At 42.3% G+C, this 26748-nt stretch overlaps 1 protein-coding gene across 2 annotated transcripts in view; it reads left to right on the top strand.

Annotated features, from left to right (window-relative positions):
* The window catches only part of KIAA1958 (KIAA1958 ortholog), a 262828-nt gene that overhangs the window by 17327 nt on the left and 218753 nt on the right, over positions 1-26748 (top strand). For both annotated transcript variants that reach the window (XM_069238652.1, XM_069238644.1), the window contains exon 2: positions 23222-23407. The gene's annotated coding sequence lies outside the window, so the exon portion shown is untranslated. The remainder of the gene's footprint in view (positions 1-23221; positions 23408-26748) is intronic.

The raw sequence follows: 26748 nt of genomic DNA, 5'->3' as shown, positions 1-26748 counted from the left end.
AGTTGAAAATAAGCAATGGTAAGAAATGGTATACTGTTATGGAAAGATATCACTTTAATTCAAGAACACAAAAAAGTGATGACAGTATAGAAAACAAATACACTTTGGGAGGGTTTACATTGTCTAGAGGGATGGCAAAGTTAATTGCATTAAGGGTGAGTCTTCATTTTTTTGCTGTTATGACCTTTTTATCTGTGTTCTATTGTTTAGGTCAGGCCTAGGCAGCGCACATGTGCTGTCTCTCAACATGTTGTAAGCTACTTCTGTGGGCTTTCCCCAAATCCATCTCACGTCAATCACTTTCAGTCGTTCCTTGGCATTCCGTTCAAAATTCCCTTGATTTCTTAGGTCAGTGCTTTACGTTTGTCGTGCCTAGAGACTGCTTTGTTACTGCCTTGGAGACTGACCCTGTTTCATGGATTATTGCCATATACCTTAGTGTGGCGCACTACTTTTTTCTTTTGCCTCTCTGCTTTGCGCTCCGTGGTCGTATGTTGTTTCTTCCTCTTTCTTGTTTTTGGCATGTCGATGTTTCTTTGTGGTGTCTGCGCCTAAAGGCTGCAAGCTGGAGGGAAGTTCTTTTTTCATTTATTTATTTTTTGTGGAAGTTTCATATAATGCAATCTCGTTTGGAGGAGAACTTTACATGAGTACCACATACATATGTAAAGTTTCATATAGCGCAAACTTAATCGGAGGAGCTCTTTACATGAGTACCACTCGTAGCAGTTGAAATATATACAAACTAGCACATATAAAACATAAAAAACACAGAAATCCTCAACGCAGCTCACCCGGGCACAGTGGGAGAGTCAAGATACTACAACATTCACTGCACTCATAAACTCGCCCCATGAGGCTTTACAGGCATGCCTTTTACAAAACATTTTTGCCCATAACTCACCATGTGGTGGTCCTAAGACAATTGGACCACCATCTAAACTTTCAGCATGACACACTCTTTCTGTCTAGATCATCTATAGGTCCCCACACTAGGTTGGGGGTGGGGCAAAATAATAACCCCTCCCACCATTCAGTGTATTTTTAAGTTCTCTCATGGCTGGGACTTTTCTAATACAGCTGGGAGTAGTCCGTGTTTTAAGGGCCTTGATTGTAATATTATTCTAGTAGGCCTGCTAGGCCTGAAAATGTGTAATGCAGTATGCCCTCTAGGGGCTGAATATATGGTTACACTGCATTACGTTTTGCCATTCTGTTTCCATGTGGTTCTGTTGTCTAGGGGCTGAAAATATGGTTACATGTCCATGTTTGTTACAAATGCTATTTTTATTTTGATGCCCTCAAGGGGCGCTTCTGAGCATTACAGCTGAAATACTAGAATATTCGCTGCACTCGGAAACTCGCCCCATAAAGCTTTGTAGGGCATTCCATTTACAAAACATTTTTGCCCATAACTCACTGTATGTGGTGGTCCTAGGACAATGGGACCACCATAAAAACCGTCATCACAGCTTTCTCTTTCCGTCTAGGTCATCTCTGGGTCCCCACACTAGGTTGGGGGGGGGCCGAAAATAAAAATATTAAACAATATAATAAATAATGAGAATATTTTTATTTTTAGCAGCATATAGAGGATGAAGGTAAATGGAAGTGCTTTAGTTATATGCAGGGCCACTGGCATTATGTGGCAGAGAAGACCAAATTATGTAACAGGGTTGACCAATTTATGTAGGAAGAAAAGTCCAATCATGCATTGGCAACGTCAATAGTTCTAACTCAAGTAAATGCAAGACCTGTTGCATTACAAATGCTGTACTTTAATTTAGCTTGTTTTTTTAGCTTGTTGATTTTTATTGTGCTGGTTTAATATTTATTAAGTATAAAAGGACAATATTTGATGTCTGAGGGTGAAGTTATGTTCATTATGATAGCTCCTTTAAGATTTCGTTCACAGTTCTTAACACAACACAAGACATGACTATTTCATATTCTGACAATTGTTGATATTCTTTATTCCTTGATTAGGCAAAAATGTGACCCAGTTTTTGAAGAAAAGGAGAAAAGGCCAACACGTGTTTCGCAACTGTCCCAGTGCTTCGTCAGAGTCAATGAACTTACTAAATCTTAATTATAAACAGTAGTTCACCCTTGGACCTCAAATGTTGTCCTTTTATGCTTCATGGTCTGTTAGTGCATAGGGGAATGCACGACAATTATTTTTTACGTCACGTTTGTCTCCTTTTTCCCCCATTTGGGGCCTAGGTCGCAATTTTTATGTTTTTTTTGTTTTTCTTTCTTTCCTGAACACAGGGTGGTGTGTAGATCTTATGTGATGTGAACTGATCTTTGGGTGAATTAGAGTGCCAATCTGGAACCTGCTTTGGCATTCTAATGCTGTAATTGGAAGATTACTTGGATGCTGCTGTTCGCCTCTGTGTTCACACCTGTTTCATGAATACATTTGTACTTTTTTTTTACCACATGTGGTGTCATCATCACAGTTCCTTCTTGATTCCTTGTTCCACACCCTGGATTACCAAGTCCCAGCACCACCACTGCCGCTTTTCAATAATGCTGACTAAAAATAGATACCATCACAGAGCCACAAATATGAACAGTAATTTGTTCTTTGTAGCAGCGGCATGATAAACCAACTCCTGGCCTTTCACTATGTCTAGGTTAGCTTCGAAAAGGTTCCCTAATGTTCTGTATGCCTTGGTGTGTAAACAAGATATGAACAATAATCTAGAACAATTTGCCTATGTGTAAATTCAGTGCCTCCGCTCTAATAACTGTGTACACCTTGGGAAATTAGAGATCCTTTTTGCAGCTGTGTTCTTTAACACTCTAGTCTCAGGCTGCAGGGACATCAACTAGGCAAGCAGAACCCACATTTTTGCTTAACAGTATCTTAATTTCTTTAGATGATCCTGACCTGTTATGACATGATGCTGCTCCCTTACCATTCCTCCCACAGGGATTGCCGGCCCTTGCTTTCTTAATTGGATCCTATGTGACTGGGTGAAAACGTTTGCAGCAATGACAACAATCATCTCAGTTACACCTTAAATCTTTAGGAGGCCCTTCTTGTATCAGTGGGGCATCCTGCAGGAACAATCAGAAAGCAGATATGATGGAGTGTTTTTAAGACCACTTTCACCGCATACAAGGAAAACGGAGACTGCCTCTTGACCCAACGTTTTAATGCCTGGTTGTTTTGCCTTCAGGAACTCTCTGTCTGCAGTCATCCTTTGAACAACCTAGGACCTAGTGTAAAGAGCAGAATTATTTTTGTCTTCAGTGTCTCTTGCATACAGACTGCCCAGCGTTTTGCAATTTGCAAATTTCTTCCAATATCTGTCAAGCCTGCTGCAAAAAAAACAAATAAATAAAAAAGCAAAAACACTTCCTTCCTATGAGGTTTGTTTTCTGCAGAGTAGCACTTCTAAGGAACAAGTGAAGAAAACCAGCACAACATTTTAGAGAGAATTCTTTTTTAGTGTTAGAGAGTGTTGCTCCTGCTGGGCACCATAATATCTCACCTTTGCCTTCCTGAGAACAGACATTGATCAGCACAGATCAGGCTCGAAATATCGACACAACCACTTTCTGGCCAGTTTTATTTTATGAGGTCAAGCTATTTTTAGATTTCACCAGTGGACAAAGAACAGGTTTTCTGTTCAGTCAGAAACTGAATTAGCAATTAAGATGTCTTTAAATGTTATTCTTGTCACGTTTGCTCTGTGTTCAGAGACAGAGGTCAAAAGTCAGTTTGTCTACTTTTCCTTGTGACTGCAAAGTTCCAGACTTTTATAAGGTGGACTGTCAGACCTATGTGAAATAAAAGGCTTTTGGTATCAGGCTTTTCCTAAGACACAACAGTTAGTAACTAAGTCAGCTTTACAAACATTTTAAAATATATTTCAGTAGCTGTGAAAAAACATTTTTTGTACTTCTGTGTGATGAAACAATATTTTAATAGGATGAAAAAACCAGAACACTTTACTTGCTGTTGTGCAAATGATAAATATGTTTTCTGAAACCCATTTTTCACAGATTATTGTTAATACACTATATAGTTTTATCAGTAAAGCTACAAGTTAGTGGGAAGGTTTTTGGACATTTCCTGGAAATGTACTGTCTATAAATGACAGTGCGCCACCACATCATGCTTTAGTAATATATTTATTAAAAGTGAGTGTTTAGACATAAACTGAGAAACACTCCTGCCCTGATGGCAAAGCTATTAGTAAACTAAGAGGAAAGTCACACATGGATCATGTGTACCCTGTATGTGGGATAGATTTATTATACATGGAGCAAACATTTAGTGTATTTAATTAAACAAAATATTTTTTTACAGCAGAAATGCTAAACTCAAATATTTGAAGGTGCACTCATATGTGAGAATGAAGAAAAAGGTGACTGTTAAATACAATATTTGTCTAGGATCACACATTTTAAGACCCGTTTCCAGGTCAAGTACATTACAGTTAGGTTAAGTAGGTTATTCAAGCTACTGGACCTGCAGGTCTAGTAACATTTTTATGATTTTTCTAGGCCTGCAGTATGCAATGTCACTGTGCTGTCAGAAAAGTGGGCAAGATGTGCCCCACATCCAACATTGTAATCTTAACCTTTATAGTATTTGAATTGTTTTGGGTAACAAGAAGAGAGAGTGAGAAGAAGCATGTGCGTTTTTAGGTCTTGCCTATAGTAGGCTTGCTAAGAACTTGCAGTGGCCAACAGCTTACCCGTTGCTCACCATTCATTGCCTTTGGTTTGTATTTGATGGCTTTCCTTGCCCATCTTATGTTTGTCCCTTCCCTTGAGCATAGCCTCTTTACCATACTTTGGCTTGACTGACTTGTATCCTTCAACTGCTCACTTTTGGGGAACTACATTTTTCTTTTTGCTTAAGCACCACGAGAGAGCATGTATTTTCCAGCATTCTCCTTCTGGTGCTGCCTCCTCCAAAAATCCACCCCACACTCGGTATTTCTGTCTCCCTCATATTATAAACTCTCTCTTGTGTGTTTCTCCCCTTCCCAGCTTCCCTCGCACTCCATGTTGCTTTCTTGCTTGTGTGCTTCTCACCCAAATCCCCTGTGTTGCTCTCCTGTGAGCTGCATTTCCTCTCCAACACCCCCTGCTGGTTGCTTCCCCAGTATACTTGTCATTCCCCCCGAAGCCCCCACCCCAATTAAACAAAAAGAAAATGTATTTATTTAATGGTGGGAGGATCAAGCAGCAAATTGCTCCTGGTGCCTCTGCCTTAAAAAGGGCATTTAAGCTTTTTTTTAATCCCTTTTTTATTTTGTATTCACCTATCGATGATGCAAGCATCGGCACATGCCATCATGCATGCATGCGCATATGAAATGAGGTGACCTCTGCTTTTTTTATTTTATCTGTCTATGCCGCACAGTATCTTGCAGATACTGTACTGCATCACCAAAAAGGCACTTGTAAATAGAACCCAAACTAGAGTCCTAGTGGTGTAGAGAGCACCTCTTGGACCCGAGTTGGTTCTTCCGTTTTTAAATGCATTTTCTATTTTATATTTTACATGTTTTAGCAGCATGGGGGCACTTCAGCTGCATCCGTCCTGGTACTAATGCTATCTTCAATATGCAGCTCTGCTAGCACTAATTTTCAAGATCCCGAAAGGATTGCCATCCGCGTGACAGGCTGATATTTGAGTCAATTTCCAGGTATGTGGCTAAGGCTAATCTCATAGATCAATCCAGGCAAAAGGTTACAGCCGCGATACTCTCAGTATAGTTTTAGTGTTACGCAGGAACCTCTAGAATTCATTCACCATAGTTGGATTGTTCATTATCTTTACCATGTTCATCATGCAGGTAACGTTGTTCTGTTTTATCTGCCTAGTTGTCGCATCTCATTCACTCTATGCAAGATTACGATTGTTTCAGTAAATGTATTCAAAATGTATCTCTCTTGTGTTTTCGTCTGGGCATGCATGAGTAATATAACAAAAGGGTGAGATCTGTTTCCATTACTTCCTTGGGAGTCGGGGTGTCATGTTTAGGTTGCCACAATCACCTTTTGCCCCAGCAGGGTTAGGGGTACAGTGAGGCACTGTGAGCTAGCCAAGAATTGGACCAACAGCTCCCGACTGACTAAGTCCCTCACATCCTGAGGTTCTGCTGTCCTATTACACAGACCTATTATCTTAGTAGGAACTGTATAACATTGGCTTTGCTTATGCTTGTTATACTTGGCATCTATCTGACTCAGAGCTTTGATAAACCAAGCTTGCGTATAATAAAGATCCATCAGTGCTCCTAATCCAATTTTTCTCACCTCTAAATATCCTGTGTGGCTAGCAAGCGGCTAAATATTATTTGGCTTTACCGATGCATGGGCAATTGCAAAATATTTCTGTGACGCTGTAGTGTGTGAGTTTGTCCTTGCTATTTGATGAATTACTAACACTGCAGATTCAAAAGGCCTAGCAAATGGCTTCTATCTCATAGATGTATTTGCTGCAAGACTCCAAGACCTGGCATCAGACACTGGCTCATCTGAACCTGTGCTGCTTCGAGAGCTCAGAATTACTTCACCTTTGTCATGCCAACATTAGCACTGATTGTAAGACTGAAAAGCAAAAGTGGTGTCCTGCAAGTTTAATTGAAAGAAAGCACCATAGCTTGTTGTCATTGTATCGGTTTGAGTCTCATTGGGAGTGCTTTCTGTATCACTACAGCCTTGTAGAACATAGCTGGTTGTTTGAGGCACCAGTAACAATGGCTGCTATGAAAACTTTGAACAGGTGCAACGTGTAGGCTGGAACTGCACTCTTTTTGCTGCATGCTCATCAAAACCTTTTAGAAGAAGTTGCCACCTCTGTCCCTCTCTAGAGCATAGTTACTTAGGCTGAGTATGTGGCAAACTACAGGAGCAACACAAACAGAAGGTCTCTGAGATACATAACAAGATTTTCAGGATGCGGATGATGATTATCGCCTAGGTGAGGTGTCAAAACTCCTTTTTACTCACTCCTCTGTCTGTACCTTCCTTTCAGTGAGTTACACAACCTCTCCTGAGATCTGTCTGCTGCAGCCGCACTCGTGCCTTAAATGCACATGTTTAGTGAGCAATTACAGTTTGCATAGTCTGTTCTGCTGAATCTCTTATATGGGTGGTGGTGAGGGGGAGGAAGATTGCACTTGCTGCCTTCTGAAACGGAGGGAGACACACTTTTCTACTGCTGTGCTGCATCTGGTCTGTGAGGAAGAAAGCTTGTACTGCTGGTGCCCAATTTCTACGTGTCCTGAGCAAAGCCTGCAACGTTCCAGCTCTAGCTGTACCTTTCCTCTGAAGGAAGGAGGTATACACTGTTTCTGCCCAAGATATACCTGTTCTAAGAAGGAGTGTTTCTACTGCTGTTGCCCTATCTTATATTGGAGACACTTATATAATATAACCTATGAACTATGGACTGCCTCTTAATATTAAAGATGCAGTACAGAACGTATAGCCCTGAGGAAGACATACTACTCTGTAGGGACAATATATGAGCGCAGAAACTTGTTGACTGGGAAGAGCAGCAGGGTCTGTTGCTTTACTTTCCCGCTTTTAATCTTGTGGCAGGGAGACAGCAGTAAAAATCATTAGCTCACCCTCACACAATTTTAATTCAGGTTAGACAAGGACATAACATCACCCAAATTCGGGGATGCTTAGCTAGGAGACTGTACAACCAGTGAACAGTAGTACTCCTGGATGCTTCTTATGCTAGAATTGAAAACTTCTGATGAAACATACCACATTACGTAGGTGAGGGTTTATTATCCTATGCAAGTACTTGAATGTTTGACAACTCCATGAGAGGTCTGGATTTTTATTTGAGGAGTTTTGTATTTCTTTGATTTTTATTTGTTTATGGAGAGTGTACAGCCGTCTTTTAATTCCTCTCACTCTCTATTTAATGTATTACATGTGTTGTACCTGTCCTAGCTGTTTGAAAGAATCGTGTTATGATCCTCCTGCTACTACCACCAGTCCTTTACATTTTGTTTGTGTTAAAGCAGGGTCCGCTACTGCTGACCATGCTGTACTCTACTACTTTTTACCTTAAATCATAAGATAAAAATGGAAAAAATTAATGACTGTTGGGAAAATAACGCTTTAAAAATCAAAGTAGTTAGCAATTTCTATTTTTCTGCCGCAGAAGTTCATATTCCATGCTGCAGTATCCTGTGGGCTCTGTTTTATAGATAACAGAACCAACCCTATTCATTGAATCTCTTCCCAATGAGAGGTTACATTCCTCGTCCCTTTTTCAGATCTTTAGTCCCAGTTTTGCCTCTGATCAGTCCATCTCTTTCAGAGTCCTACATCCACATCTCCCATTCTCTCCCCTAGGTCTGTGCTTCGTACATATGATGGCTTGTATATTCCCATAAATAGTATGAATGTGTCCAAGGATACATATTGCGTACCTGAGGTTGCCCTTTGCGATGGCAGTGCAGCAACTGGGTTGCAGCTTGAGGAAGTGGTAGCAATGAAGTTCCGATGCCTGAATCCAGATAAGTGACCGAGAGAACTAGGGTAGGCCTGGAGGGCTTACCCGCTGTGGAGTGGAATGCAAGGATTCCTCTCCTGGCAGCCCGGGCTGCAGATACCAAAGAACTACAGTAGATTGGATAGTAGAGGCTTCAATGTAGGACTCTGCTTGTGTTAGCAAGCAACAGCAGCATTAGGGATTTGTACCCTATATATGCATGGCAACAGCAAACTTGAATGGAGGGATGGTGAGGCAGTCAAATGCAGCAAAGCAAGTGATTACTAACTGTTGTGCTTTGCTTGTGGGCACCAGTAGTGCCAGGAAAGCGGACTGTTCCTAAGGCCTGGGTATTGGGCCCATCACTCATGCCTTTAAGAGTGACTCCTGTGTGGTAGGCTCCTAATCTCATCCCTCTAGTGGTGATTGATGAAGTCAAAAGTCCCACGTTGGTGTGGGGATTTCCTTTAATGCCGCTTCTGCAGAAGGTGACTCATTTGTGCAATTCTGACACAACCTAGGCATGAAAGGGCAGGTCTTATGTTTCGTAGGGAGGTCATTCAAGCTGTGTTTGTCAACTAAAGTGATTCACCGTAAACCACACTTGTCGTGAAACTTGGATTGTGGTGGCATCCTTTACGAAGGACGACCCAATGCCACATTATAAGTAGAGAGACTGCCAGTCCACTTAATTTGGAGAAAATGGAGACCAGAGGAGAGTGCTTAGATTTGTAAAGTAACAGTGTTATGCACACCGTCATCTGTGCTGTATTTTGTTGCTTAAGAAGCATTTTGTGCTTCTGACGCGTGAAGCTAATATGTCTAAATAATTGGTAATGAGAGGAAGTGCATAATGATTTAGTATAGGAGTTAACATGAATCCCTGCTTTGAGTCCGAAAGTGTGTAGTGGAAGCATTTGCTTGTCCTCCATGCTGTACAAATGTTTATTTAAGCTCAAATGCCTTGTGAGCACTTGCCTCCTAATTGAAACCTTTTTTAGCCACCATTGTAATTATTTTTTTGCGCTGTTTTTGACTTACTTATTATAAAAGTTGCAGACCCTTAGGTAAAATTGGTTGAGGGATGTAGTGATATCCAAGATGCCTGTTTGGAATAGAGAAGAGCAAGAGAAGTGTGTTTGGATATCAGAGAAGCCCATGAATTGGCTTCTCTGAGAAGCCTCTTTATGGCTGTATGACATCTCACTCATTTGTGGCATTCTGCAACCGTGCCAAACGTATTCCTTCATGTACACAGTATCACTGACCAGCCTTGAACTTAATTTGAAGTAAGTGACCGCCTGGACAGAAGCTACATTTGTCCTTGCGCTTAGACAAATATGACACTCCTGCCCTCAGATAGTCTAATTTTATGAACAAAGGAGTTCTTGAGTGGAGACATGCTTACAAGAGCATTTGGGGATAAAGGGGGATTGAAGTATTATCGATGGATATGAATTTAAAGTAGCATAATGATTCAGAGCAGGTTTGATGGGCAATGTTGCTGCCTCACTTGGGTGCTGTGTCCTTGCAGTGTAGTCTGTCTCTTTCACCACAAGCTACAAAATCAGAATTAGCAAATTTTGGATTGAGGTGGAATACCGTCAGAAAGTAGGTTTACAATGAGGTGCTCTACGTTTTGGTGATTTGTAGTGGGGTCGGTTGATTGTTCCAGAGTTGTGCTGTAGTCTCGGAGAGCCTCTTTTACTCCTTGCAAGTGGGCCATAAAGGCACTCTCCTCGAAGGTAAAGGTTGAACCTTTTCTTTCATCGTCCCGAATGAAGACTCGCTATTTCATGTAATCCTTGTGGGAGAAATTACTGTCGTAAGTGTCCTTGCACTGGGGTAACTTTTAGCTCTCAGCCGTTCAGACCTTTCTGTATAAAAATGGTGTGCTGAGAGGTACCTGGAGTGGTCGTGCTTAGATCTTGAGTTGCTCGGACTAGGTGAGTTTCAACTTTAGTGTTTGTGTTTTACAAACGGTACCAATGCTCTTGAACCGGCTGATGTCCCATCCTGCAGTCATAATTCAGACTGTTAACTGTGCAGATAAAAATAACATTTCTATTGAGTGTGAGTATTTTTATCCGCTTGTGAATGGGATTTAGCTGTGACATTCCTGCTTCTGCCAGGAAGCCTAAGGGAGTTAGTCGGGTTGCCAAGTACAAATTTAGCTGCTAATTTACAGTTGCTTCATGCCTAAGCTTTTCTTTTGTGACTTAGCTTATTATTTGCTTTATTGGCAGCGTCTGTTGTTAGCAGTAGATGTCAGGTCAGTGTCTGGATTTAACCCAGCTTTTAACTGTTGGTTGGATGGGTAGGTTTTCTCTTTTTAGTGAGGTGTTTGGCTGCTGTCGCCTTGAAAATTTGAGATATGTTGTGCGACCTGACCTCTAGTTCTGCATGATCAGCCAGTGCCACTGCAGACTACCAGATACCTCATTCTGTGAAGAACAACAAAGGCTTTGTTCTTTCTTCCTTATTTATTAAGAGCTATTGAGGGTTACAAGAAACAACTGACCGCAGTAAACACTTAAAACGAGTTAAGTGAAACCAAGTTCTGTCCACTATAACCATTTGTCACTGGTGGTTACTCGCAGAAATACCCTAAGCCAAGCACTGAGTTATCTTAATTAATGTCATATTTTTTGCTATGGTATATGCAAGGGGGATAAGAACTTAAGATGCCCAGTTTAAAACCCCTCAGTTCAAGATTTTTCTGTTTTTAAGGGACAGCTTCTGATACACAGCTGTGCATTCTTGGTGTTGATTTCTCTGTAAAGCAAATGGTTAGCAGTAAATTAATGGAGTTTAGTTACATTTTAAAACTGATGTTATGCTAATGATTAGTATACCACTTTATTCCACCCTGTGTTCTCCACGAAGATCTAGGAACATGGGTGAGGTGTCAAGAGGACCCAAGAGAGTCGTTTGGATGGAAGGGCCGTGATGCAGGGACTGAAGAGAAATTGATATCTTTAGTCCTTTTTAGGTCAAGTGTAAGCGTATGACCTCTTGTATACTTTCAAGTATACTTCTGTGGGCTTCCAGCTTTTTCATTTGTTAGTTTCAGTGTCATTTAAAAATCCTTGCTTGCTAGTGGTCAGTCATTCCTCTTTGTCCTTCCTTCTTCTGTGTGGGAGCAGGCACCAACTGCTGTATAATTACGCTTTGTCCTGTTTATCTGGTCTGTAGGGGACTTTTTTTTTACTTTGTTTCCTGCTCCCGACCAGGGAAGCTTCCCTTTTCGTTTGCAGACCATATTTCCTCTGAGCTTAGCTGTAAACTAGGCTATAAGTCAGGCTGTTATCTTGGTCCCATTTGGCCTTTGTGGGCTCTCTGCACCCTCTCTGAGCTGTCTGGCTCCCGCCCTTCCTTGGCTTGGATTTTCTTTACCAAGTGTGCCTGCCTGTATGCTGGGAGCAAGGGCGGAGGATCATTTGTAATTGCTTATAGCCTAGGCACCCAGCTCTACCAGGGATCCGCAATCCTTAGAGACAGTGCCCACTTCTGCTCCATACTGGGATCCCGCTCGCAGCTCCATCAGTGCACCTCATTTCACACACTCCAAGCCCTCAGCCTTCCCAGTGCGGGGAACCCCACACGCGCTGTTTGCCAGAGCACCTTACTTCTCGCAGACAGTACACTCTACTGCTCCAGTAGAGGGTCCTCCGGCGCAGCTCCATCAGTGCACCTCTGTTCACACACTCCGAGCCCTCTGTCAGGCCAGTGCCAGGAACCTCACAAATGCTGTCTTCCAGAGCACCTCAGTTCTTGCAGCCAGTACACACTGCTGCTCCAGTACTGGATTCTCGGGTGCAGTTCCATTACTGCACCTCATTTCACACACTCCAAGCCCTCAGCCGTGCCCTTGCCAGAACCACACACATGCTGTCTTCCAGAGCACCTCAGTTTTTACAGTCAGCACATTCTGCTGTTTCAGTACTAGGACCTTGGGTGCAGCTCCATCACTGCACCTCAGTTCTACCCCGGCGAGCTCACTTCTTTTCCTATACTGGGATCACGCTTATATACAGTTCCATTAGAGCAGCTCAATTCTAATATTCAGTCCTACTGCCAGGCCAATACTGGACCCAAAAGAGGAAAACACAGCTCAACCAGTGCATCTCAAGTCTATCATCCAACGCCGCTGTTGATGGGAACCACCACAGCTCTGCCAGAATCCATCATTTCTAAAATTCAGTGCACATTTCTTCTCAACACTAAGGCTCACACACATGCCCTACAGGACTCCTCGCTTTTGTGGTTCAGAGCCAATGCCACTCCCATACTGGCCCCCACTTGCAGCTTCACCAAGGCACCTCCAGGCTAACACTTGGCAACCCTGGCATACCAATACTAGGTTCCACACATAGCTCCATTAACATACCCTATTTCTGACCTTGTGTGTTTGTTACTATTCCAGTACTGCAGCCCACATACAATCTCTGTCAATACACCTCAGCCCTAACCTGCAGCGCCTCATTATTCCAATACCAGGAATTACACAGCGCTCCGTTTCTCATTCCGCACCCGCTGCCTTTTTGTTATTCCAACACTGGGCCGGGACACCTATCTGTCTATACCCCTAATCCTGATCGGAAGCGCTCCAATATTGCTGTATTGGGGTTCACATTGAACTCTGTTAATGCACCTCCTGCTATTCTGCAGTGCCCCCTGCTATTCCACACTCTGATTTCCGTTTGAAGACATGGGGGAGCCAACTAAATCTATTCTTAGTTGCCATGTTTTTTTGGGAGGGATCTGTTTCACCTATCTCACTCCGTTCTTTCCTTTGCTCTGTTTACTCTCAATGTTTTCTTTTTCCCCCACTTTTCTGTTTCCAGCTCTTAAAATCTACAACTGTTTATGTCTTCTCCTCTCCCTTTTCTTTTTATTTCCCTCTTCCTGTTGCTTCCTCCTCTTTCAAACTCGCAAAAACTTGGTTATTTCTTTCCTTGTTTCGTTCCTCTCTTTTTTTCTTCATCAGGCATTCATTCTTTCACTATTTTTTCTCTTCCCTTCATTCTTTATCTATTATTCTATTATTTTATTAGCTCTTTCCTTTGACTCAGTATGCATTGTTTCTTTTTTTTTTTTAAATCTTTCTTCCATCCTTTTTCTGGTGTTTTTCTTATCTTTATCTGTCAATTCATGTTTTACTACAAATCCCTCTTTTCCCTGTTTGTATGTGGAAGCCACAAGTTACTTGTCAGGACCTAAAGTGTCAAAGTGGTTTTCCCGTTCTGTGTCTGTGGGAAATGTGTCAGTACATACGTGCCCTGGTTCTTTCTCTGCTTGTTTCTCCCACTGTCTCTCTTTTTTCTCTAATGTTCTTATTTTTCTTTCTTCTCACACTTCTTTCATTATTTTTTCTTCTTTATCTTTCGTTCGCTAGCTTGCTTCCTTTTTATGGGCGAGCGCAAATCGCTCCTGTCCCATTCTGTAATCCCTCTTTGGGCTTCCAACCACACCCATGTCACGTCAGTCAGTTACATTGGTTTGTGGGCTTGCCTTTTAAAATCTGCTTGCTTTCCTTTGTGAAAGGCATGCATACTTGTGCCTTTCCCGGTGTTTAGCCCACCTACACAGCACCGGTAAACTACTAAAAACATACGAGGCTCGATGTTTTCAGCATGGTGTCCGGACTACTTTATCTGTTTATTTTCCACACAGCGCGATCGCGCTGCATTTTACATAGTGCGATCGCACTGCATTTTCTTTTCTTAACAACGCTAATAGCTCTAACTCGAGCAAATGCGAGACCCGTTGCATTGAAAATTCTTGTTTTCTTTTATCTCACACGTTTGCTCTGTCTTCTCTTAGTTGTGTTTTCATTTTCTTGTTCTTTCTTTCCCTTCTTTTATTTCTTTGTGACCCCTTCTCTTTATTCCTTTTATCTGTTGTATTCCTTTCGCTTCTCTTTTTCTGCCCATCCGCTTTCTTTCCTGAGGCCTAGATTTCAATGGAACAAGAGGTGCAGTGGCAGCAGGGCCAAGAGACGTATGGACCTCACTCAACTCTATTTACTGCTGTATTTTCCTACCAAAATTGCAGTCAACCATTTTCCTTTCTTACTCCAGGGCCCAACCACAGTTACTACGGTACTTGTCCTCTCCATCTTTACTCTCGATTCCCCCTTTCCTTCCACACTCCAATCCGTCCCAAGTGATATTTTTGTTATGGTGTTTTGAGCATTACACCCTTGTGCCAAAAGTTTATTTCTGATAAAGGTCTAAATGATTATATATGTTTTAAGATAGAGGGAGAAGGTAAATGGAAGTACTTTAGTTAAATGCTGTGCCACTGAAATTATATGGCAGGAAAAGACGAAATTATGAGGCAGAGAGGACCAATTTTTGTAGCAACAAAAGGCCATTTATGAATTTCCAATGCCAATTGCATTGCAAATTATTGTTTCCAGGGCTCGAAAAATCTACTCTACCACTCACTATGGCAGTTTTATTTTGTGATAACTGAATCAGCAATTAAGATGCCTTTAAATGTTAATCCTATCACATTTGCTCTGTGTGAGGTCAAAAGTCAGTTTGTCTTCTTGCAGTGCAAATAATTTTCCTTGTGACTGCAGAGTTCCAGGATTTTGTAAGGTGAACTGCCTGACCTATGTGAAATGAAAGGCTTTTGGCATCTGGTTTTCCATAACACACAACATTTATATAACTAAGTCAACTTTACAAATATTTCAAAATGTATTTCAGTAGCTGTGGAATACCATTTTTTGTACTTCTGTGTTCGTGAAAAAATATTTGAATAGGGTGAAAAAAAATCAGTGCACTTTACTTGGTGTTGTGCAAATGATAAATGTTTTCTGAAACCCAATTTTCACAGATTATTGTTAATGCACTTCATAGTTTATTATTAAAGCTGCAAGGGAAGGTTTTTACCACATCATGCTTTAGTAATATATTTATTAAAAGTGAGAGTTTAAACATAAACTGTGAAAAACACTCCTGCCCTGATGGCAAACCTATTAGTAAACTAAAAGTTAAGCCATGCTTGGATCATGGGTACCCTATATGTGGGATAGATTTATTATACATGGAGCAAACATTTAGTGTATTTAATCAAACAAAAGAGGATTTATTTACAGCAGAAATGCTTAACTCACATATTTGTAGGTTCACTCATATGTGAGAATGAAGAAAAAGGCGACGTAAAATACAATATGTTTCTAGAATCACACAATTTGAGACCCCTTTCCGGGTCAAGTACATTACAGTTAGGTCGAGTAGATTATTCAAGCTACTCGACCTGCAGGTAAGTAACATTTTTATGATTTTTCGAGGCCTGGTTTCAATTCAGTGTAGCCTCTTAGAGATTAGAAACAAAAGATGGCCAAATAGTATGATTTGTTCTTATAACCTGTTGTTATAATCATACCATTTTTATCACGAATGCTGCATGGTTGGAGCTTTAAGCTCAATTTCAAGATTTCATTTACATATTGTAATGTGTTGTGCATTCCTAAATAGAGCATGCTTTGAGATTAAAATACAACTCCATTAAAGCTGCAAAAGGAAAAGGTATATCTGAAAATGTAACTTTAGTCTAGAAAGTATTATGCAGTAGGATTAAAAACTTTATTGTATAGATTTGTTTAAAAAACGAATGGCAATATAAAAGACCATACAATGTTTTATGGCTAATGTTAGACCTGGTTTCCCTAGGGTGTTCTTACTCCAGCCATTACGCTTTTACCTCCTGTTGGTTGCTGTAATGTTTTGTTGGCCTTAGGACTCTGAGCACTATACCACTGCTACCCAGTGCTAAAGTGCATGTGCTTCTCCCATAGCCCTGGTGACATTGGTGTATCCACAATTGGTATATTTAATTTACTTGTAAGTTCCTTGTAAAACGGTTTACTACATACCTAGGCCTGTCGATTGAATGCTACTAGTGGGCCTGCAGCACTGACTGTGCCACCCAATTACGTAGACCTATAAACATGCCACAGGCCCACCACTGCAGAGCCTGTTTGTGCAGTTTACTGCCATTTCGACTTGGCATTCAAAACCTCTTGCTAAACTTTAGACCTCCTTTTTCTTACATATAAGTCATCCCTAAAGTAGGCCCTAGGTAGCCCATAGGCAGGGTGCCATGTAAGTAAAAGGCAAGGCATATACTTCTCAGTTTTATATATCCTGGTAATGAAAACTCCCAAATTTGTTTTACATTACTGAGAGGCCTGCTCCCCTCATAGGTCAGCATTGCGAATTTCTTAAAATATTTTTAGGCTGTAATTCATTGCAAATTCCTTAAAATACTTTTAGGCTGTAATTTCTGATCAGAGAGGAGTAGCTGCATCATATTAAGCATCATATGGATGGTAATGATAAATCCTCTTTACTGGTAAAGCCAGAATTATTATTTCTGTTTTAGAAATGCCACTTTTAGAAAGATTTCTGTGCCCTCACTGACCTGTGTGACTACAGCCTGTCTCCAATACACGTCTGACGTGGAATAGGAGACCGCTACGCTTGTGCTTTTCCTTTAGACATCCACAACACAGGATACTCAACTGCATTGCATCCATCTGCATACTGATGGGTCTTCCCGGGGTGGAGATTGTGAAGGGCTCCCACTTATATTTCAAAGGGTTAGCGTCCAGAGCCCACATAGAGGAGCTTATAACCTACCACTGATAGTCTGGAGCCACGGCTGGGCTGAAAGATGGACCTGTGCAATTCACAGAAACCTTATGAAGTCATTGCCCACATCAGAGGCACTTTTAAGTATGAATACTGTGTCTCTGACCCACAAAATCAGTACTCGTCAAGACTCAAGGAAACTCTGCCGGAGTAAAGAATGCTGTGTGTCAGGATTGCCACTCTGCAAGGATTGACTGTTCCCAGGAACTGCTGCTGTGCCTTGTTGGCTGTCCTGCTGCTGCTGACATCTGCCCTGCAACCCAAGAACCACCAACCATCCCCAGAGTGACTGCAAGGGGCTTGTTGACTTGCCTCCAGGTATACTGCAGGTCTCTGGGACATCAAAGACTTTGCTCGATCAGACATTGTAAAGTGAGCTCTGTGTTTGGTGTTTGTGAACCACTGTTAGCCGACTGCCGTGGGACACACCACTCTCCCTCGCAAGCCTGGTATGCATTCTGCTCTTTGGCAAGAGGTGGCCCGCATGGGTACCAGAAGAGCTGGCAGTTTGGGATCCTGAGAGCGTTCCCAGGTCTCGCGCTTGACTAGTGCTGCAGTGCAGTGCACCCGGACTCAATTTCCCATCAGAGAGAGCGCTCCCCGGACTCACACTGAAGTACCCCGCTCTGTGCAACCACAAGCAACGTCTCAACAGGTACGGTGGGATCATGGTTGAGCTACTTCAAAGGGAATTACATTTGCCCACGACCGTATCCCTCACACCCTGCACCGCCCCTTACCCCCCTTCACTGAGACTCTGCAACGCTTTACTGAAACTTACTTTTAATCCCCAATCGTTCCCCCCCCCCCCCATTCCCACACCCCTGCTCCACACAGACACACACACACCCATGGCCTCAGCAAAATCCACCTTGCCACGCTGGGACTTATCCGAACTGCAGTCCTGGCTACTCTAAAGAGAGGAGCGCGACCTGAGTGATTACCCTACTTTCTCTAAAAGAAACGCATTTACATTGCAGGGTTTCTCGCATTGTGTTGAGCCACATGTTGTACTAAAGCATCGCTGTGATAACTTTAAAAAGTGAATATCTCATAATATACTGATTTGATTTTTATTGTATTGGTCTTGATTTATACAGATAAACAAGTTTTATTTTTCTACACCTGTGTGGAGCCTCTCTGTGGTGTACTCATTGTGATTTCTGTGTGTGTATTACACAAATACTTTACACATTGCCTGCCTGCTCGGCGCCAAGCTACCAGAGGATGAGCATAGGTTAATTTAGGTTGTGTATTTACCCTGCCTTGGATTGTTGTCCCTATTTGAACAGAGTGCATACCTCTGCCACCTAGAGACCCAATTTCTAACAGGTCAATATTACTATTATAACATAATAGTAAGTAATAATAAAAGTGTAGAAATAAAAAATATGTCTTCTTTTTTGTTTAAATATTAAACCATATTATTTCAATTAGTTAACTTAAGCAAGAGATACAGATAAATAGGTGTGGTGTACACTACATTAAGAAATTTGATTAAGCAACCATTAAACTATTGGATATTGTATTAAACCTTCACTGTTTTAACATTGGCAGCCCCAGACAAGGAATGGAGATACTTTTAGTGATTGTTTGTTTGACTGTTTCTTCTTTCTTCAGACATTAGCTATATAGGGCCTCATTTCGAGTTTGGCGGATGCGAAAGCCCACCTGCCTACTCCCGACAGGGTGGTCGCCTCCTCTGAAGCAACCACTCCTCCGGACCTATTAGGAGTTTCCCGCCAGGTCAACAGGCGTAAACCTCGGTGTTGGACCTGGCCCTTTTTACAGGGTCATCTCCAAACTTTTTGCCTCCTTCCTCCTATTTTTTCTGACCTGTTGTTGTTGGTTTTTGAACTCTGGGCACTTTACCACTGCTAACCAGTGCTAAAGTGCATATGCTCTCTGTGTAAATTGTACTGTTGATTGGTTTATCCATGATTGGCTATTTGATTTACTTGTAAGACCCTAGTAGAGTGCACTATATGTGCCCAGGGCCTGTAAATTAAATGCTACTATTGGGCCTGCAGCACTGGTTGTGCCACCCACTTTAGTAGCCCCTTTACCTTGTCTCAGGCATGCCATTGCAAGGCCTGTGTGTGCAGTTTCACTGCCACTTCGACTTGGCATTTAAAAGTACTTGCCAAGCCTAAAACTCCCCTTTTTCTACATATACGTCACCTCTAATGGGTGCCCTAGGTAACCCCTAGAGCAGGGTGCTGTGTGGGTAAAAGGCAGGACATGTACCTGTGTAGTTTACATGTCCTGGTAGTGTAAAACTCCCAAATTTGTTTTTACACTACTGTGAGGCCTGCTCCCTTCATAAGCTAACATTGGGGCTGCCCTCATACATTGTTGAAGTGGTAGCTGTTGATCTGAAAGGAGTAGGAAGGTCATATTTAGTATGGCCAGAATGGTAATACAAAATCCTGCTGACTGGTGATGTTGGATTTAATATTACTATTTTCGAAATGGCACTTTTAGAAAGTGAGCATTTCTCTGCACTTAAATCTTTCTGTGCCTTACAATCCATGTCTGGCTGGGTTTAGTTGACCGCTCCTTGTGCATTCACTCAGACACACCCCAAACACAGGGTACTCAGCCTCACTTGCATACATCTGCATTTTGAATGGGTCTTCCTGGGCTGGGAGGGTAGAGGGCCTGCTCTCACACAAAGGACTGCCACACCCCCTACTGGGACCCTGGCAGACAGAATTGAACTGAAAGGGGACCTGGTGCACTTCTAAGCCACTCTTTGAAGTATAAAACAGGGACTCTGCCCTACCACCTCAGACACTTGGTGGAGAAGAAACCTGAACCAGAACATGCATCCTGCCAAGAAGAACTGCCTGGCTACCTAAATGACTCACCTGACTGCTTTCTACAAAGGACAACTGCCTTGCTGAACTCTTGCCTTGCTGCAGAAGTGCTCTCCAAGGGCTTGGATAGAGCTTGCCTCCTGTTCCCTGAAGTCTCAGGACCAAAAAGACTTCCATCTTTCAACTGGACTCCTTGTGCGCCGAAAAATTAGACTCACAGTTTGCTCTGCGGTGAAAAATTCACAGCACGCCGACCCGGAAAGACGCCGCTCGACCCCGCAAGGAAAAGATCGACGCGACGCCTGCAGTGCGACCGGAACTTTGACGCACGGCCTGCCTGGACAACCCCGCCCGACTTCCAGAGAGGAAATCGACGCAGCGCCTGCTGTGAGGAAGAAAATTCCACGCACAGCCCACCGGAACAACGCGCAGCCGGACAACAAGCCCAGGATTCCACGCACAGACCCTGGGGCGTCTGAAAACCCGCGACCCACAGAGGAGACTGTCCGCGTGCCAGAAATCGACGCAACGTCTTCCCCGTGTGAAAAATAACGACGCAAGTCCGTGTGTGAAGGGGCGAAACCGATGCACACACCATTTTTCCACGCATCTCCTCCTCTGCGGCCCTTTGCGTAGATTTTCCACTCCAAACCAGGTACTTTGTGCTTGAAAGAGACTTTGTTTGCTTTTTAAAGACTTAAGACACTTTATATCACTTTTCAGTGATATCTCTACAATTTCATATTGCATCTTTTATCGTTTTGACCTGCAAATATCCAGATAAATATTATATATTTTTCTAAACACTATGTGGTGTATTTTTGTGGTGCTATATTGTGTTATTGTATGATTTATTGCACAAATACTTTACACTTTGCCTTCTAAGTTAAGCCTGACTGCTCAGTGCCAAGCTACCAGAGGTTGGGCACAGGATAATTTGGATTGTGTGTGACTTACCCTGACTAGAGTGAGGGTCCCTGCTTGGACAGGGGGTAGCCTGACTGCCAACCAAAGACCCCATTTCTAACACTCGGTTTCTCCCCACCAGACTAGCGGGAAACAGGTTACAGCATTGTCTTTGGCTTATAATCGAGCTGGCTGCAATGCTGGAGCCTTTCAGGGTGCACCAGCACCCTCGCAGTTTTCACTGCCTGCATGCCAAGTGCATGGGTAGTGCATGGGCCCCCTGCACCTGTCCTCCGCCAGCCTTTTCATGGCGGTATTACCGCCATGAAAAGGCTGGCAGAGACCAAGGTCATAATCCGCAGGGCAGCACTGCATGCAGCGCTGCCCTGAAGGATTACGAACTCTGCCACCGCCTAGCCGTCAGGACCATGGATCCTGGCAGTGCTGGTGGGCCAGGGTCTTAATGTGGTGGTCGCACCACCCAACAGCGGCGGTCCTGACTGCCACAGAGGGGCTGGTGGTCTGAATAATGCCAGCCTTGTAATCAGGCCCATAGTATTTGACCTTTATTCAGATTCTTACAAACCCTCTGTTTGTAGCATCAGAATGCAAAATAATCTTCTTCTCAGGCATGATTTTTTAGTCTTTGTTTTGGGTTAGACTCGAGGTTAGGCTACTTCCTTATGGTACACGTATCTTGAGTTCATACTTCATTCTTTTATTCGTTAATGATTTAGCTGCATCATACCCATTTCTTTCTCTTGTATACACAGTCCTTCCTGCTCTAATTCTAAGCTTGTTTGTACCTTCACATGCAAGAAAGTGGGCTCCATGAGATCATGAAACTGGTAGCCTGTTTCTCCTCAATTTATATGTATTTCCTGCATTCACGTGCTCCCTCCTGCAATGATGTAATAAGTGTGTTGTAAGGATCATAAAAACGTGAGCCAACACTGTTTTAAAGAATGTAGCAGGATTTCTCTTTTTGCCTATTTTCTCTTGATGCAAGCTTTATTGTTCTAGACTTCAAGTAGAGTATGGTATCAGTGTTGCTGGCAGCAGACTAATCTATTTTATTCTGAACTTAAATCTATTGTAGTATATCTTAGGATAAAAAGCCATCTCTCTAGCTCGGGGAACATGTGACATTAGGACTTCTGTTTGTCTTAACCATAGTTGTCTATAGTGAAAGTCCCACTTTTATCCATCCTGTTCAGTTGTGCTCTTCCTAGTATTGTGTGAGACCGTGGCTCCACCAGACATTGTTTGCTTTGGCAATAAAGTGCCTCTAGATAGAAACCAGATAACACATAAGTCTTGTGTAGCCCAGTACCTCAATATGGTTAACCTGTTTATAAGCAAACCTAATTATGCCCTGAGCATTGAACTTATATGCAGTAACTGTTGTTTGGAAGTAACAAAGTGCTGGCTCAGTGGAAAATGAGATCAACATAACAAACAAACGAAATGTCAACACTCTGCAGGTTAAAGGCTTTTCCATTCACAGCACAGTTATTTCACCTCGTCAAGCAAAAGCTACCAAGAAAAAACATTTTGAGTAAGTTCATCATTTTGCTGCCATGTTCTGAATTTGCCTACCAGAATCCAGAGCAGCTGGGAGGACAACCTTTTACACAACGGCCATTTTCTTAAAACCTAACAACTGAATGTACCTTTTTGACCAAATCTGCCGTTCGAAAGGAGCGTACTTGGCAAGTCATTTTGCCACACATACCGATGTGAAAGGATCAGAAATTTAAAAAAATAAAACATATTTCTGCATATGCAATTCAAAAGCATTGGCAGTAACTCTATTGTCCTCAATTGTTGAGTTTCATAATATTATGATTTATTTTCTGTTCTTTCTTCCCTGTGTGACCAAGGTATGTTTGGCCGAGTTGGTAGCAGTATAGGTAGAACTTGGTGTCCAAAATTCCATTTGTTTGCGATGATGCACTTGTAACTGTTTTTTTTGCATGGAATGATATTATGGTTCTGACAGCACCTGCACGTAAGCTTTCTTGTGATTCACAACTCTTGTGGATCAATCAGCTGGGTTTAGTGTTCCTGCTTTTAGTTTGATTAGGCTGAAGGTGGTACAAACATTTCTGAGTCATTGCAGGCGTTTCAAAAAAGTTATTTCCCTAAAATTTCACCAGCTTTCTTGAGTAGCTCATTTGCAGATGAGAGGATGTATTTAAGCTTTTATGGGTGCAGGCGTTTCCCCCCTGGTATTGGGGATATTGTTTGTGAGGGGTTGTATTGAGGCCTGGGGACTGTTGTGGCCCGGTAACTAAGATGTGCTTATTTTATGTCTTATATTTGTTTATTGTTAGGAATCGGCTTTGGAATATCCTGGATCGATATCATTATGGCTTCAGTGGCTCAGAGGGTAAAAAGGCTACCCACTGAACTTTTCCTAAAACTGCTCTCACTCCTACCTCTGCCTTAAACACTGATGGTGCTGAATATGCCCTGGGAAAAGCTGAAACCGCTTTGCTCACAAAATTAGATTGAACAAGGTAAGAAAATTAAATGATGTAAAATAATGCAAGAATATTGTGTTCTGAAGGGTGGGGATGTCTACTTGTTCAGTTTTTCCTCTTTGGATTTCTGTGAGGACTTTTGTAACCAAACACACTTGTGTCTCGATTCTGATGTGAAAATACAAGAGACAGGCTGTCTGTGTAAGAATGAAAAATGTCCTAGCTGTCATAACGGGAAGTTTCATTTCAGTGAATGACACGGAGGCAAGGGTTAGGCCTGGACTCGGTGGATGGGTTGGTGTCATCAACTACAAGTTGATCCTGTGGGGGGGCAGACACTGTCCATAGCTTGTATTTCTTAGCTTTGTTGGCCTCAGCTGGTCTGGCATATAGATCTATCAATACCTTCCACTCTGCCATTTTGACTGGCCATTCTCCGGTAGATGGCCACCTGGAAGGAGAACAGCCTTTGGTATGCAAACTTCTCAAGGGCATCAGGTTATCCCTTCCTCCTGAACCTAGATATGCTACACTTTGGGACGTTAATAAGGTCTTATGCCTCTTTAAATCTTGGTCTTCAAATAAATATCTCTCACGGAAACAGATTTTGGCTAAACTGACTACCCTGATGTGTCTTGCATCTCGCCGCAGAGTTTCGGATGTGAGAGACTTGGACAGAACAGGTATGGTATTCACTTTTCATATTTCTAGGAGAATGAAATGCAACTCAAGAATTGTTTCATATCTTGTGTTCACAGATACCCAGAAATTACGTGTTCTCAGGGCAATAAAAGCCTATGAGTCTATTACGGAAGAGCTCCATCCCCTAGGGGATGGACAGCTGCTAATTGCCCTCACGAAACCCCTTAAGGTGGTTTCCTCTCCTACCATTGCCAGGTGGGTTTGTTGGACCATACATGAAGCTGGCATCAATGTTTCCACCTTTTGAGCTCAGCATCCAACCGCACCAAATAACTTTTCAAGCTTGTCAAAGAATGCTCCAACCCAGCGGCCACAGAGAACACCATCCACCTTCCCAAGACCTTTGCAACACCCTTTCAGACTACTCCCACAGCCGTTGATCTCCAGCCTCAGCTCTCTAGACACCCCCCCCCAACAGCGCACACGAACAGTAAGATCTTTATGTGGGCACCGCTTACCACTCAATCTACATCAGCCATCATGTCATGCATTCACTCCGGAGTGAATATCCTACCTGTTATGTCCAAGGTTCTCCCATCTGAAACTCTGCTGCAAGATACAAGACAAAGAAGGGTAGCCAGTTTCGCCGACATCTGTTTCGGTGACAGATATTTATTTCAAGACTTAAAGAGGCATAAGACCTTATTAATGTCCAAAAGTGTAGTATATCTATGTTATGGAGGAAAGGACAACCTGATGCCCCTGAGAAGTTTGCATAAAAAAAGTATGTTCTCATACCGGGTGACTATTCACCGGAGAGTGGCCTGCCGAGTTGGCAGAGCAGAAGGTATTGATAGATCTATATGCCAGACCAGCTGAGTCCAACAATGCTAGGAAATTCAAGAAATGGACAGTGTTTGCCCCAACGGAATCAACTTGTTCTTGATGACACCAACCCATCCATCGAGTCCAGGCCCTATCCTCGCCTCTGCTGCTGACATAGAATTGGGCGTGAATAATCATGGGTTATGTTCTTTGACTTTTGAGCTTCAGTAGTACTTTTGTGCTTCAATAGTACTTTTGTGCTTTGAGTACTTTATCAGTCTGATAATCTCATGTGGTATACGCACCTGGATGCCATCATCTTAGCTCTGTCCAGAGAATTTGGTTTCAGCAGCACTAGATCAGCAAGTCGCTGGTTTCTACCATTTTGACTTATACTTTTCTTATGTTGGCTAACCTAATCACCACTTTTGATTTTCTAGATCCTTCTATACCATTCATCCTTAAGCCACGTCCCTCCTTTGAGGATAGTAAGTATTACAATACAGTAAAGCTACAAATTAGTAGCCCTTTCAGATTTTGAGTTCTCAGTAATCCTTCTCCCTGAATTTATGTTCCTTCTCATGTAGGATATGATATATTATCAAGCTAATTAATATATGGTGGGAGATGCTTACCTTGGATCTCTTCATGAAACACAATCAAAGCATCCAAGCCTAAATGACTGCCCTCCAGACACCCTGTTTTTTTGCACAAGCTCTCAACGTAGTAAACACAGAGTGTACTTCAGAGACAAGGTGCTGTAAGGCAGGCACAAATAGCATCAAGATGAAACGGGGAAAAGAAACACTGCATTATGCAACTGTAGCATAACCGTAAATAGATACAGATTACGTCATCTGGACTGTGCACAATTACAGTTGTGAAGCACAAGGCATCTTATCTTGGTCCTTTAAGTACATAAAGTACAGAAATTAGTTACTGCATCTCAGCTAGTATAAAAGAGCAGTGTAACCTGGTTCCTCGAGCTTGTGCATTGTTGGTGCCAGCACTGCCAAGGTTTTAAATGGCGTTTTCCTGCTAGCCCTGGGTAATCATGGTGAAACTGTACCCCCATGTACATTTACAGAAATAGGACACCACCTATAACAGTCTGTTTAGGAACAACATATAAAGCTGACAACACAAGGGTTCTTCAGAGAAGCACGATCATGAGAACGTTGTTGGCAGAATGCTGGTTGGAAACAGCATAACCTCTGGAACTGTGGGCACTTCTACAGAGGGTGGACAGGTAGACTCGGGGCCCGATACGTAATCAGGGCATAGCTGATATGCAATAAACAAGTAGTACAAGGTACTTTAGAAGAAGTAAATGTACATATAAGTTTTGTGAATTCTGCCTTGGAAAGAGTCTAGTTTCTGATTAGTAAATTTAAAGAACCATGCCCATTTACTTCTGACATTAATGTTAGTTTGTGCGTTGTTTCTTAAAGTCTTTGAGGGCTAAAATATGTTAGACTGTGGAAGCTCTCCTATTAATTATGCTAGAGTTGTTTTAGAGACGTGAGTAAGACATGTCTCAGCCTGTTTACCAGCAGGCTGTACTTTCATGCTTCTACGTCTGTTTTACATTGCCCAGCAAGACCGTGTTTGTTTTTTGTGCGCAGAGCTAGGCACCAAAATTAATGAGACAATACAACCCTCCTAGTCAGTTTGTGTTTATAACAGACATAGTTTTGGTCGATGTTGATTCCTCTGTGCCCTTTTAAATGCCTCTTTTTCTAACCTGTTTAAAAAACGATTTGGGGATACCACCAGATCCTATTGCAAAATTGTGTTTTATGGTTCAGATGTATTTATTAGTAGAAATGTGACACAGTCATAATAAAGAATAGGATGAAACAACCAATCAAAATTGACCTCTTAGGGTGAACAGTACCTTTTCAAAGAGA

The sequence above is a fragment of the Pleurodeles waltl genome, chromosome 1_2 (assembly GCF_031143425.1).
Source record: "Pleurodeles waltl isolate 20211129_DDA chromosome 1_2, aPleWal1.hap1.20221129, whole genome shotgun sequence".
NCBI classification, from domain to species: Eukaryota; Metazoa; Chordata; class Amphibia; order Caudata; family Salamandridae; genus Pleurodeles; species Pleurodeles waltl.
This window is presented reverse-complemented; position numbering and strand designations above follow the sequence as displayed.